We start from the raw sequence: 15,360 nt of genomic DNA, 5'->3' as shown, positions 1-15,360 counted from the left end.
ACACCGACGCCATCAACGAGCTGGTGTCCCTGCGGCCTCCGTTGTCTGCCGACACGAGGGAGAAGATGGAGATGGCCTCCTTCCTCATTGGTAGCGTGGCGGAGGCGGAAGAGATGGAGAAGGCGATGGCTCCGCCCAGCCGCGTGACGTCACCGACCCTCTGCTCCCTGAAGGAGAGCCTCTCTGGAATCCTGGCCTGCCACGCCCTGTTCCAGAGCCCGGGCGTGGTCCCCACGGAGGAGAAGCTGGACCTGGTGAGGATGGTGGGGGGCTTCCTCCAGGAGATGGAGCCCACAGAAGGAGGCTCTTCCCTGGACCAGCCCCAAGAGGCCTACGAGGCCTCCCTGCTCCAGAGCGTGGCCACAGCCTGCAACGTAATCCACAACGTCCTGAAGAACTTCCACGCAGCCCAGCAGCTGACTGGGCAAGTGGAGGTGGCAGACTTCCTGCAGCCTGGAAGTAAGACCTTCACCATGGTGGTGAAGTGTGTTAGCCAGAGCCTGCTAGGAGACGTTGCCATGGAGCTGGATGCCCTGAGGAGGAGCCCGGGGGCCAGCATCAGCAGTGGGAGGAGCAGCAGGAATCAGGAATGCCTCCCTCTTGACACGCAGCAGGAGCGACCAGTGGAGTGCAGCTCTGCTAGCAAGGAAGAGCAGGAGGAGGAGGATCCTCAGAAGAAGGAGGAGACCGCCCCTCCCTCCTCCAGGAGCACTAGCGCCTGGAGCGAGGCTAGCAGTGCTGCCAGCTGCCAAGACCTCAGCCTCACCGCTGAAAACATGCTGGACGCCATCTTGCGGATGGCCCACTCGGCCTCCAGATCCTCCCCCGACAATCAGGACGACAAATGCGACGGAGGCTCCTCCGTCAAATCGTTCGACCAGGCGGAGTACGACCTGGGCCGCCTGCTGGCATCCCACAGCATGTGCACCAGGATGTTCCAGGTGAGGATCCAACACTTCTCCGAGCAGTTGATTGGACGCATTTATCAGCTTCTCCTGGACACCCGGATGGGACGACTCCCCTTGACACCCCATAGCCGCTCCGAGCCCAACTTCCAGAACCTGGAGGACAAGGAGCGCCTGGACCAGGAGCTATTCACCCCTCTGCTGTACAATTTCTTCCAGACGGCTTTCAAGAGCCTGATGGGGAACCTTCTGGGCGAAGAAGACATCACGGACGACCACCGGGCCGACTCCTGCAGCGATGCGTCCTCGGACAGCAGTGACAGCAGCAGTGACAGCAGCAGTGACAGCAGCAGTGACAGCAGTGACTGTCCCTCCCTGGACTGGTCCCGTGGGATGACGCCGGGCCCCAGGCATGGGGTTGTGGGTAGTAGGAGATCACAGAGCAGGTTAAAGCCCTCCTGCAGCCAGGACCAGAGGTGGGCGCTGGAGGCCATTTGTGAGGTGTTGACTACCCAGGCGGGAAGTGACCTCTACAAGACCTGCAACGACCCACAAGAAAACATGGTCGTTGTTAGCAAAGGTAGATAAAAATGTTTACCTTTTAGATAAAAAAACTGGTAACTATACTATTGTAAGACATGTTATTGTAAGACCGATTTGTAAGTATTGAGTTCTGCTGAATGACAGTGTAGGTCAAGTAAATAACTATAATAATGATATTGTAGTTAACAGCCAAAATATGTAATGAGAAAAGTATAGTTAATAGCTGTAATAGTGTAGTTTGTGTGTTTTCTTGTGCCAGGCCTTGATGCTGAGGCCATGGCCAAGGTAGGTAACCTAGCCAGCTCCTCCTCTGAATACATAAACCAGGAAGTGACAACAGGAAGTCTCGACCCTGAGTCAGGTCTCACCAACCAGGAAGTAGGCCAGCCTGAGATGGATGACAACAAAAATGCTGACTACCCTGATGATTTCCACGAAGAGGAAGAAGGGTCAGATTGCCAGACAATTGCCAAGGGTGCATTGATCGAGGAAGAAGAGAAGGATGAAGATGATGGAGCTCCAGGCCTCCCTGAGGAGGTCCAGGATCATCCCTCCCTACCTGTGAGCCACTCTGACATACCCTCCCTACAGCCTGGGGAAGTTCTGATCCAGGAGAAGGTCCTGATACCCCCCCGGCCCAGCGCCCTGCACCACCAGACCCTGCATGACCTGCTGCACAGGTTGGTGGGACGCCTGGCCCTCCAGGGGCCCCTTCGTTCCTGCTTCACCCCCACCAACTCGGAGATAGAGGCTGTCCTCCTCCAAGACGTGAGCTGGTTTCTCTGGAACCAGGCCGGGATTGGCCTTGTCCTGGAGCATGAACCCCAGAACCCGCTCTTTGGTGGCGCCGACGCCCTGGACGCCATGTTTGAGGCGACCTACGCTGAGCTGATGCTCTGTTCCGATAGAAACAGGGCCCAGGTCCACTCCGCCCTCCAGGGAGGGGCAGGCATCGTCTGCATGGCCGAGAACGTCGCCAAGGTAATCTGCCGTCATGCCGAGGTTTGGCGGCCTTCTGCCGTGTCGGGTGAGAGTCATGATTTGGAAACAGGTTGTGAGGAGAAGGAGAGCGCAGAGGACTCTGCTGGCTTGGAAAAGGCCGGTAGAAATTCCACCACCTTCATCACAAACACAAGCTTGGATGAAGGACTTGAGATGGACTCTGCTGGCTTAGAAAAGGCCAGTGGAAGTTCCAGCCCCTTCATAAGCAACACAAGCTTGGATGAAGGACTTGAGATGGACACTGCTGGCTTAGAAAAGGCCGGTGGAAATTCCAGCCCTTTCTTAAGCAACACAAGCTTGGATGAAGGACTTGAGATGGACTCTGCTGGCTTAGAAAAGGCTGGTGGAAGTTCCAGCCCCTTCATAAGCAACACAAGCTTGGATGAAAGACTTGAGACTGCTGAGTCTGCTGGCTTGGAAAAGGCCAGCAGACTCGCCTCCTGCCTCTCGTCCTCCTCCACTTCTTCCACCTCTGTTTTCTCCTCTTCTTCGTCCTCCCAACCCTCCACCAGCTCCTCCACCTCCAGGGGCTCCATGGCTCGGGCCCCTAGCCCAGAGGGACATCATTTGGGGCCGCTCGGAAAGACTGACACCCCCATCCTCCAGAGATGGTTCACACTGGTAAGCTGAAAACAACACCACACACTGGCACTAGGTAGAACTGACCTGTGCTGAGTCAGCGATAAGAAGGGACGACATGTGACAATCTCAATGAATCTGTGTGTCTTTGCTCTCACTTCCAAACCCAGAAGAAAGAGAAGACTTTCCTTAAGGATGGACAGAATGTGGCTGCCAAGGGAAAAAAGACAAGCAGAATATTCAAGACAAACAAAGTGTCTCCCCTTAGCGCTGAACGTAAGATCCTGACTGCACATTTGCTCATTTAGGCTTTCCCACTTTAGTTGGCTCTCCCACAATTTCACACACACATACTTGCACACACACACTCACAAACACACACTGCATACAGATACGCACACACACACACACTATTTTTAAGTGAGAGGTCACAATGCTGAAGTTCCGTGTGATGTCATACCCTGTTGTGTGATGCTGTTTCCTGTCCAGGTCCAGACCTTGGCGAGTCCTCCATTGCCAGAGGACAGGAGAAGAAGAAGAAGAAGAAGTCCATCAAAGCCTTCTTCAGGGGGATCTCTGCAGTTCTCTCTAGGGCTTTCTGCTTCGGCTGCGTGAAGGATATTCACCAGTAGAGGTCGCCACCTGCTTACTCAACTGGCTGGCAGAGAAAGAGAACCTGTCACTACGGCAACAACTGTAGCTACTTCCCTCTTCTTCAATTTTTTTGTATATTCCAATAAAAAATACTGGAATTTCGTTTATATCTCCTTTGTAATCGTTAAGCTGTTTGTGTAAAAGGTTGTGACATCACCATGTCAGGACTGCAGCCACACAGAGAGGCTGATTAGCATTTGTTAGAGTAATTGTACACAACCACTTTACATCAGTGTAAAAGTTACCTTAAACAATAGCAGACATGTGTATGTAAAACTTTTACATACACATGACCAAACTATTTATTTTGAGAATGCTACTTGAGTTTTTTCAGAATAGTTGTTATTGTTCCCCAATTTAAAAAGAGCCTTCTTTTGTAATTAATGGGCGGAGCTAGTTCAGGCATGGAACTCGGGCAGCGCGCGCCACATCACCCATCGCCGTTTTCTCAGCCCATAGGCTTAGCTTGATAGGCGGCGCTATAAAGTCGCACACATGCACGCACACGCGTCCTCGATTACCCTTGTGTTCTGCGCTGCTGCCACCCACCACCATCCCCTTCTCCCCCTTGTGGTCTATCTGTTCTCCCCGTGGGGGATTTAACTCGTTGCTCCCTGCCTCGTGTCATGCATGCTGCAGTGAAGGCAGGGAGTGCTTCCCCATGTACATCCATTCCGCCAATGTTAAACCATTTGTCATGTGTATGAATAAATGGTTAAATCAATCGCTGTCTTGCGTGTCTTGAGTGTCTTGACTGAATTAGATTGGTAAATGGACTGCATTTATATAGCACTTTTCTACCTTAGCGGCACTCAAAGCGCTTTACAATGTTTGCCTCACTCACCCATTCATACTCATACTCGCACATACCGACGGCAGCGAGCTACCATGCATGGCGCCGGCCAGCTCATCGTGAGCAACATGGGGTTCAGAGTCTTGCTCAAGGATACTTCGGCACATGATCGAGGAGGAGTCGGGGATCGAACCGCCAATCTTGCCATTAAGAGACAACCCTCTCTTGATTTATGGTGTGTGTGAGCCACTCTGTTTGATAACTTGTATTTTTGGAGCAGTTGATCCAGTTGCAGTAAGTTTTATTGCACACGCACGTGTAGCCGATGTGTATCGGTGAAACTCACTCCTCAGGTATGTAACAGGCCACCCGCGTCAGCGAATAGCTAGCTTTTCGTTGGCGTAGTTGGTAGTGGTGGCGCTTGGGAAGCTAGAGGTGGTAAGTTCGAAACCAGTGCGGGACGATTTGCCCGATACCTCTGACGGAGCTTGCAAGACAACATCTGTTACACACGCACACTGGCACATAGCACAGAAAATAAACCGGAACCACTTGACCTTTTTTGGAATCTTCACAAAACGTGATCTGCTCACAAAATTCACACTTGAGAATAGGACATTATTGTCATCAAACAGAGCTACAGAGACAGGGTGAGAAAAAGAGAGAGAGGTAGAGAGAGCCACAGATGACCTTTCAGATGACCACTTGTACTTCAGGTGACCACTCCTATGGTGACCAATTCAATAGAATTTTAGGATGCATGTACAATTGTCAGAAAAGGTGAAAATATCACCCTTCATTCTGTATAAAATGATATTGTGTTCAACATTCCTTTTGTGCAGAGAGGAACTACCCCTAAGTTAACTCTAGGCTTACGTAAACTTACAAACCTTATGTGGGGGGAAGGGTGAGCATTTGTGACTCTGTGTTGCCCAAGACTACAGGACGTTGGGGGGGTTTGTTTTTGTAAAGGAAATATGAGCTTTTATGACACCAGGACTAGAGATTCAGCTGCTATTGTGTTTCAACCAGGCTTGATGTCGTAAAGACGCACACACATACGCGCAAGATCTATGCAAGGGAGTTAGCCAATGAGAGGAGACATAGGACAACTGCATGTCTTTATGATGACTGTATGTCTTTATGAGGACCAATGACAATTGAAAACTGTGCTCTGTAAATGGTTTGCAAGGAGACTGGCTTTGAGACAACTTTGGACCTCCATTGCTATTTGTCTCCTTGCAGCCGCCAGCAAGTAATAAAGCTTCCTTGACTTCATCGACTCTGTGCATGACCTTTATTCATTTAGCAGACGCTTTTACTTGATAATGACATTTCTTCAACAGCAATTCATGTGTTTTAAATGTGGTTCATGTCAGGGGCGTAGCCAGAAAAATATTTTTGTCTAGGACTAGAAAAATATGGATAGGCATCTTTTCATTTTGTTTTACTTATTTACTTTGCGATGTGCACCCGGTGCATAAGTTTTCGGAGATATTTTCGTTTTCGGGTAAGCCTTAGTGGCTACGCCCCTGGTTGATGTATAAGAAACATGCTGAAACAACCACTTATGTTCTTTGCAGGAAGGGGAGATAATTAAGCCGAGTTTGTAGGTTGAGAGGTTGTCCTGTGTTAGGAACTGTTGGGGGATGGTTTATGGTTGGGCTGATGGCTATCTGTTCTGTAGCCTAGACTACTAAATATTTCTGAGGGTGATGACCCCACTAAGGTCAGTTGACCATTTTGGATGGTCATCTTCTGGAGTTTTAGAATTCCTGACTTATCACCTGGGGGAAGGAGCTTTGGGACATCATGTTCTGAGGCTGTGTTGTTTCAACTGTGATTGTATTGTTTTGGGAGTGAGCTAATGATAGGAAGAGACTGAAAACAGATGCATCTTTAAACTAAACAGTTTAATATAAATAAGTCTGGTATAGGTTATACCCTTATCAAGCAGAACTTTGGAGCGATGCGTTTTGGTATGAAACTGAATTTAGAACATTTGGCTGATAAGGCAGCTTAGGACTGATAGCGAAGTTCTTCACAAGTCGTTAATTGCCGGCATATCTACGAGGGCTGGTGAAGTCTCTCACTTTGCGTACGATGGAAACCAAGTGGATGGTTGCGTCACTCGTTTCGTTTAAAAAATGTTATGCACAAACCTCCGACGGGTCATTAGCGCAGAAAATGTGCGATTGTCTATTCATTTATTTAAAAACGTAAGATTAATTTGAATATAAACCATCGATCCTAGAGATTGCAGGTGGCCTATTGTCCTCCTCCACCTACATAATGTTTTGTTGTTGACAAATTCAAGCCATTTCGCTCTGGATCTGGAAAGGGTTATTTTGCTTTCTCAAAAAAAAGAATATATATATATATATATATATATATATTTGAATTCTATCAAGCTTTCTGGGATTACATTAAGGACTTTATTATAATCCCAGTGAGGCCCTTGGGGAATGCATTGTTCAAGGAGAATTGGCTCCCACTATGAAACAAGGGTTAGCCTATGTGTTTTATTTCAAACCTAAATAAAATGATCCATGATTTAGATAAGACACCTAAATCTAAACATAGATTCTGGCAGCTGTGTCTGCAAACCGTTTTATGTCTGGACGAATTTGATTTAGACTGTAGTGGACATCAAGGCGTTGGCATTTGTAGTTAGATTCGTGTTCACGTGCAAGCTTGTATCTTCAAATAATTCCATAGTAGGGCCAACGAGAAAGGTTATAGTCAGGTTTAATTATGTATTTTGCTCTTGAGTAAAAGCTCATGTAAATACGTGTATTGATGTAACGTCCTTGAGTGTAATTATTTGTTGTTGTTATTCACCATCAATAATATAAACAACAAAAAGAGAAAACATACACGCCAATACGAACAAGTTATTCCTCAAATTAGGCCTCCTGGAATTGGTATGATGCAAACCTGGTTATGTGACGAGAATTGTCCAAAAAAGCTTGCCATTTACGCATATAGGCACAATATAGGACTGTGTGGATATTTCCTTGTCAGAACGGTTTAACATTCTTGGAGTCGCGATCAAAAATAAAAACTCAAATTGTAAAATGAAAGTTGTATGGTGCCATGCAAAATCGGTTGTCAACCGCACAAAATGAGCGAAAACATTATGTGCGCAAAATGCTGAAGAAAATGAACGAATTCTACTTCAGCCATGGCACCCTGGCAGCGCACCTGATTACGCCACCTCAACTACACCTGTGTTGTCGGACGTGGTATCTTTCGCAGGCTAACTGATACCCCTAACTTACTGTAAGTCGCTCTGGATAAGAGCGTCTGCTAAATGCTAAATGATTAGCCTAAATGTAATGTAGCCTAAATGTCCGATAAGGCGGCATATTGTATACGACTTCGACATGTATGAGATCGAACTCTCTCAGCTCCCTCCTCTCAGCTCGCGCACTCTCTCTCAGCTCCCTCCTCTCAGCTCGCAAACTGCCAACCCCTTCTACCCCTTGTTATCTGAACAATTTCGGAGCGCTTGAACACTTCCCATTTTTTGGTACTAAATGACATCTGACTCATTCAGTCTCCAACCACCGAGGAGAGAGGACCTCTGCACTTGCTCGCTTAGGAAAACTGCACACATAGCCTAGCCTGCAAGTCGGGGCTCTCTCTCGCCTCAAACAATATGTTTCTATCTCCTTTGAAACAAATGGGACAGCGGGCAGCGTTGTGAAGAGTTGTTAGGCGTGCACTGTGTGCACTGTTTCCCAGCAACCTAGGTGTCTTGCTCTATTGACACGAATGATGTCCACTTGCAAACCAGCCAAGCCACCTGTTGGTTTCTAGCTCATTTCTATTTCTATTTCATTTTAGAGCACATCGAGTCAAAAACAGGAATACAAAAATATTGAAAGTAGAAAAAAAACTACAAAAAACTTTGTGATTGCAAACCAGGCAGGCCACCTGTTGGTTTCTAGCTCATTTCTATTTCTATTTAATTTTAGAGCACATGGAGTCAAGAACAGGAATAAAAAAATATTGAAAGTAGAAAAGAAGAACTTTGTGAATGCAAACCAGGCAAGTCACATGTTGGTTTCTAGCTCATTTCTATTTCTATTTCATTTTAGAGCACATCGAGTCAAAAACAGGAATAAAAAAATATTGAAAGTAGAAAAAAAACAAAAAAACTTTGTGATCGCAAACCAGGCAGGCGCGAGGCCACCAGTGACGCGAGGCCTTGTGCGGTCGCACAGTTGGGACAACCCATGCCACGGTTCTGGCGGGCAGCATCATGGCGAGTTGATAGGCGTACACTGTGTGCAATGTTTCCCAGCAACCTAGGTTTCTTGCTCTATTGACACGAATGATGTCCACTTTTCCCCAGCCTCACAGCTCAATTGAAACTAATCGGACAGTGGGCAGCGTCGTAGCGAGTTGATAGGCGTACACATTATTTTCCCAGCCACCTACCTGTAGATTTCCAGCTCCATTGACACGAATGATGTCCTCTTTTTCCCAGCCACACAGCACAATTGAAACTAATCAGGGCGTCAGGTGGCTGAGCGGTGAGGGAAGCGGGCTAGTAATCTGAAGGTTGCCAGTTCGATTCCCGGCCGTGCCACGTTACGTTGTGTCCTTGGGCAAGGCACTTCACCCTACTTGCCTCGGGGAGAATGTCCCTGTACTTACTGTAAGTCGCTCTGGATAAGAGCGTCTGCTAAATGACTAAATGTAAAATGTAAATGTAATCGGACAGTGGGCAGCGTCGTAGCGAGTTGATAGGCGTACACATTATTTTCCCAGCCACCTACCTGTAGGTTTCCAGCTCCATTGACACGAATGATGTCCTCTTTTTCCCAGCCACACAGCTCAATTGAAACTAATCGGACAGTGGGCAGCGTCATAGCGATTTAATAGGCGTACACCGTGTGCACTGTTTCCCAGCAACCTAGGTTTCTAGCTCTATTGACACGAATGATGTCCATTTTTTCCCAGCCACACAGCTCAATTGGTTATAGCTGGCTGCGATGCCACCTCCTGTCTATAATGAGACAAATGAAACATGTTAACTTCAAAAATCAAGTAATAAAGTGTAAATATTACAAGTCTAGACAACCTACGTGTGTGAATTGTTGTTTGGGTTTCATGGATATTTTATTATTTGGCTATTGCATCCAGAGATATTTTGGCTTTTGCATCCAGAGATATTTTGAAGGCACAAGCCCAACTGAACAAGATTCCCTCCCCCTCTCCGTCCGTCAGATTCCCTCCCCCTCTCCCTCTCCGTCCGTCAGATTCCCTCCCCCTCTCCCTCTCCGTCCGTCAGATTCCCTCCCCCTCTCCTGTCCAGGACGAGACCTTGGCGAGTCCTCCATTTACAGAGGACATTTCCTCCCGACTTGGAGAGAATTGTCAAACGAAAGTTCTTATCACCTGGGGGAAGGAGCTTTTTTCCCAGCCACACAGCTCAATTGAAACGAATGGGACAGCGAGCCGTAGCGAGTTGATAGTCGTGCACTTTTTTAGAGCCACCTCCTCTTCGGATCCTCCTCGATTTCCTCCTTGGTTTCTCTCTTCGATCCTCTTCGGTTTTCTCTTCGGTTTCCCAGCCTCTTCGGATCCTCTTCGGTTTCTTCTTTGCACTATCCCGGCGGCGACTCGAAGTGGCTGTGAGCTGGAAGCATAGACTTATATAGCCTACAAGACTGGAAGGCGTAACGGACTGACAGTGGCCCTTCGGATTGGTTATAGCTGACTGTGATGCGCTTTAGCACCTCCCATTTGTTTGTACTACATGACATCTGACTCATTCAGTCTCCAACCACCGATGAGTGAAGTCCTCTGAACTTTCGCTCAGGAACACTTCTTAACACACACAGCCTAACCTACTGAAATTAACAATAGAACATGTTTTAAAAGAAAAATTGTGCTTCCGTGAAAATCTCTCCAGTACCAGTAACTGATACATGCCAATACGCACAAGTTAATCCTCAAATTAGGCCTCCTGGAATTGGTATGATGCAATTACCTTGTTATCTGACGAGAATTGTCAAAAAGCTTGCCATTTACACATAGGCACAATTTAGCAACCTGAATCTAGGGCTGTGTGGCTATACTTGTCTGACAACATTCTTGGAGTCGCGATCAAAAATATAAACTTTAAAACTAAAAATTGTAAAATGAAAGTTGTATTGTGCCAGGAACAAATCGGTTGTCACCCGCACAAAATAAGCGAAAACATTATGTGCGTAAAACGCTGAAGAAAATGACCGAAGCCTAGTTCAGCCATGGCACCGGCCAGCGCACCTCATTCATTTAGTCATTTAGCAGACTCTCTTATCCAGAGCTCTGTGATACCCTGCGAAAGTTACAACGTCCGATGAGGCGGCATCAAAATGCCTCAACGATACGACTTCACTCACTCCCTGTTGTAAGATATCATTGAGCTGCTGCCATCCCCATCCATCTCCCCCGTGTTGTCTGAACAATTTCGAAGCGTTTTAGGGCCTCCCATTTTTTTTGTAGGCTTCTACATGACTCATTCAGTCTCCAACCACCGAGGAGAGAGGACCTCTGAACTTTTGCTTAGGAACACCGCATAACACACACACACTGCATGTTTAAATTAACAATAAACTAATCTTCTAAAAGAGAAATTGAAAAGAAATTTCTCCAGTACCAGTACCTCATACATGCCAATACGCACACGTTATTCCTCAAATTAGGCCTCCTGGAATTGGTAGGATGCAAACATTGTTGTGTGAACAGAATATTTAAAAAAGTTACCATTTAAACATCGGCACAATCGGGCCTACCTTATAACATGCTTGGAGTCGCAATCAGAAATAAAAAGCTTTTAAAACTTTTATTGTAAAAAGAAAGTTGTATAGTGGTATGAAGACTAAAAAGGTTACCATTTCAACATCGGCACAATCGGGCCTACCTTATAACATGCTTGGAGTCGCAATCAGAAATAAAAAGCTTTTAAAACTGTATGAAGACTATCACCCGCACAAAATGAGCAAAAACATGTGCGCAAAATGTTGAAGAAAATGAACGAAGTAGGCCTACATATGAACCCCTAGCTGCGTGCATAATGGCATCCTGACAATGGCGGATTACTCCTCAAAATTGCAACATTTACATGTTACAGGGTTAGACTTCGGCTGACAACAGAATCTTTAAATCACATTTCAACCACGGCTGAATTGTCCGAACATTGTTATGTCTAGGTATGACTGTTCAGAACATCCAACAAAGCTGGTTTATCCAACCATGCTTTATGTTTATTCATTTTTTTTATGCAACAATGTGTATCCAACCTCGGCTGAATTGTCCAACCAAAGTTTGTATATATGGCGTCCTCCTCAGCTCCGAAGGCAGAAGACGCGCCTCAAGGCTGTTGTAAACCTCGCACAAGTCTCCAATTAAAAGGCGGAACGATCAATTTTCCTGTAATGGAACCCGTGTTGTCTGACGAACTACAGGACGAGCAGTCCACATCAGTCGACTGGACTTTGACATTTGGATGCATTCGTCTGACTTTCCAATCAGACGCCAGCGGAAGCGCTTTCGTGTTGAGATGTGTGAGGAATTCACCTGCCACGCCCACGAATAACTACAGGGGGATACCTGGGAGAGAGCATTTTTTCCAAAATCATGAAACCCCATCGGCAGTGCATGATAACACTGTCCAGGACGCAGTCACGACCATGGCTCTGTCCTCTTCGGATCCTGGATCAACCCTGAGCAACGAAGTAAATACTCACAGTGTGAACACAGTGCGTCTGGCACTTTCCGGGCAGCGACTCGAGATGGCTGTGAGCTGGAAGGCGTATGGACTGACAGTAGCCCTTTGTATTGGCTATAGCTGGCTGTGATGTTACCTCCTGTCTATCATGAGACTAATGAAACTTGTTAACTTCAAAATTCAAGCATTAAAGTATACTATTATAAAAATTACAAGTCTAGCCCTCCTGTTGTGTCCCGGTCAAAAGTGACCAATTTACAATTTTCTCTCTCATTTTTTAAAATGTATTCTGATTGACATAAGGTTTCATGACTTTCTCCACACAGGGTAGGCCTATCTAAACAGCCAAAACATTTTTTTCAGAAGTTCATAAAAATGTGGGCGTTTTATTCTATGCTTTATTTTATACCTGTGTTGTTCCCGGTCGTAAATGACCGGTCATTCAAAAGAATGGGTAAGCCAATTTTTTTTGTTTAAAATGTTGTTCAGGCACACACCCATGCACGTGTGTGTAATTGGACAAGATTACATTAAAAATAACCATTAGATTTAAAGTTACATTGTCAAGGATTACTTCATGACATTTTGATCCCGTCTTTAAAATTGCCTTTTTTAACTGGTTTCATGATATCGTAGGCAAAAGTTAATGGCTGGGACAGAGTAGAAGGATGGGGAACAGTTCTCACCCATTCTCAAGTGTGTAAGGGGGGCCTAGGGGGACGCCTCATTAGCTTCAAGGTTGTTACGTGTTTTCTCGCCCTAGAAGGAGTTGTTATGGAGAAAGGAGCCACAACAATGTATGAGAGAACAGAAAACAAGGAGGACAGCCAAGGTCATCAGTTGAGAACATGTAGGATTGAAGGCCAAGCGTCTGGGTGTGCAGGTGTTCCCTGAACCTCTGCCCATCGTGGGAGCAAAGCGGAACCAAGTGGAACAGGTCAGGTTGACCGTAGACAGATATCGAGTGTGTACACATGGCAGCCTCATTGACTCTGGGCAAGGTTTGGGAAAACATTGAGAAACCGCTCTATGAAGGGAGGGGGATTTTCCTAATTTAGACTATATAAAGTGTTGCATCTTTTTGTAGCTTTTTGTCTCTTCCTGTACCAACTGAGCATTGCTGAATAAACCTCTCACGCCATCTTGACTCTTCTGTCTTGGAAAATATCCTACAATGATAGACAATGCTATTAACCAGTGGTGTCTGGTGAAATCAGATGGCTGAGCGGTTAGGGAATCGGGCTATTAATCAGAAGGTTGCTGGTTTGGTTCCCGACCATGCAAAATTACGTTGTGTACTTGGGCAAGGCACTTCACCCTACTTGCCTCGGGGGAATGTCCCTGTATTTACTGTAAGTCGCTCTGGATAAGAGTGTCTGCTAAATGACTAAATGTGCATTTAAATGTATTCAGTAATTGACTAGGTCAAGTAGTATTCTTCAAGTAATCTGACCCAACCCTGCAAGTATGTAAAGGAAAAAGGCTTGAAATGTATTTATGGGACATAACCTTGGCCACATTCATCTGGGAGGCACGGAGAGCAGCCATTGCCTAATTGATCTTACAGTGCAGAGCTAGTGGAGACCCCAGCAGGTGGATCACCTCATCATTTTCCATCTCCAGGAACGGGTATAGACTTTTCTTCAAGTTTTTGCCATTTTAATTTTTGGGGCAATAAAACGTGCACGTTAATGGTTATTATTGAAATAATCTGATGAATGTCGATAATCTGATGAATGTCGACTTTTTTCAATAGGCTATTTTTGCAGATTGTATTTTGTGTGTTTGTTCTTACATTCTCATATGGGTTTATACAGACTCTCGGATAAAAAAAAGTTCCATCTATACTTTTCTTCAAGTTTTCGACATTTTAGCTTAAGGACTACCTAGTGTTTTTCATTTATACTTCGCTCCTATACTCGTCACACAACAGAGTTTGCCTCCTAACACATCCAGAAGGCTTAGTTTGAGGAAATCCGACACTCTTGCTGTTTGACCAGGTCTCTTGCTAGTTATCTCTCTCTCAAACACATCCCATGAGGGTTACTGTGGCCATTACAAGTTCCTCATTTGACGACTATCGCACCTGTGCCAGCCTTCCTACGAGACTCCTCTCTCACCACAGTCCTGCGGAGTGTTCCTCTTGTCACAGCACTACTTCGAACTTCAAACTCGAAGATAACACAATTCTTCAGACTGGCAAGTCATGCAAAAAAGCACACTATTAACTGAATGGACAATACTATCTGGATGATCAATGTATGGGTTATGAATGGTAAAACATGATTTACAAATTGATTGATTATCGTTGATGAGTAGGTCTATTCTACGTTAAACTATAGTGTAGCGGACCGTAGCCTGCTTTGTAGGCTAGGCTACAGGACGGGGGAAAAGTAAACATTTGAATAACTTTTTAAAGATACGATCCTGGCTGCATGCACGTGATCCCCCCCCCAAAAATAGCATTCATTTGGGCTTTTTTGGGGGGGGGAGGGCGTGAGCGGGGGAGGGCATGAGCGGGGGAGGGAGCGAGCCGGGAAGGGGGTGAGCAGGGGTGAGCGGGGGAGGGCGTGAGCGGGGGAGGGCGTGAGCGGGGGAGGGCGTGAGCGGGGGAGGGCGTGAGCGGGGGAGGGCATGATAAATAATTTGTTGGGGCAAAATACGTGCCCCAACACAACTCAGTATTAGGTTAATTACATAAACACGCACAATGTACTTCCACACTATTCCTTTTGCTCACTAGCCTGCACTTATTTCATGCAATGCATTTCATTATGCCAGAGAAGCACTCATCTTGCCTGTGCATTGTTTGTGGACATTTCGCTTTAATATGACTCAAAACTGTAGGCCAATGCTTGGACAATATCACCTTCTAGTGGAAATAACTGGCACACTAGCTGGCACTCATTTGAATGAATATTTTCACACATGGTGTCCGGTCCTGCCATCAGTCACTCCTCCCTCCGTTTGTCAGCTAACAACGTTTCTTGTACGGTGGAGTGTTCTGTGAAGAACGGGAGAGATGTGACCCACTATATATATAAATATATATATATATATATTTTAGAGTTAGAAGCTACTTCTCCTTGCTTCTTCACACACATGCTTCTGTCTTTCCAGTTCCCTTCTCCCAGGATGTGTTCGGCAACCACACTCTT

Source organism: Osmerus eperlanus, chromosome 22 (assembly GCF_963692335.1).
Source record: "Osmerus eperlanus chromosome 22, fOsmEpe2.1, whole genome shotgun sequence".
Taxonomy (NCBI): domain Eukaryota; kingdom Metazoa; phylum Chordata; class Actinopteri; order Osmeriformes; family Osmeridae; genus Osmerus; species Osmerus eperlanus.
The sequence above is the reverse complement of the archived record's forward strand: the minus strand, read 5'-3'. Positions refer to the sequence as shown.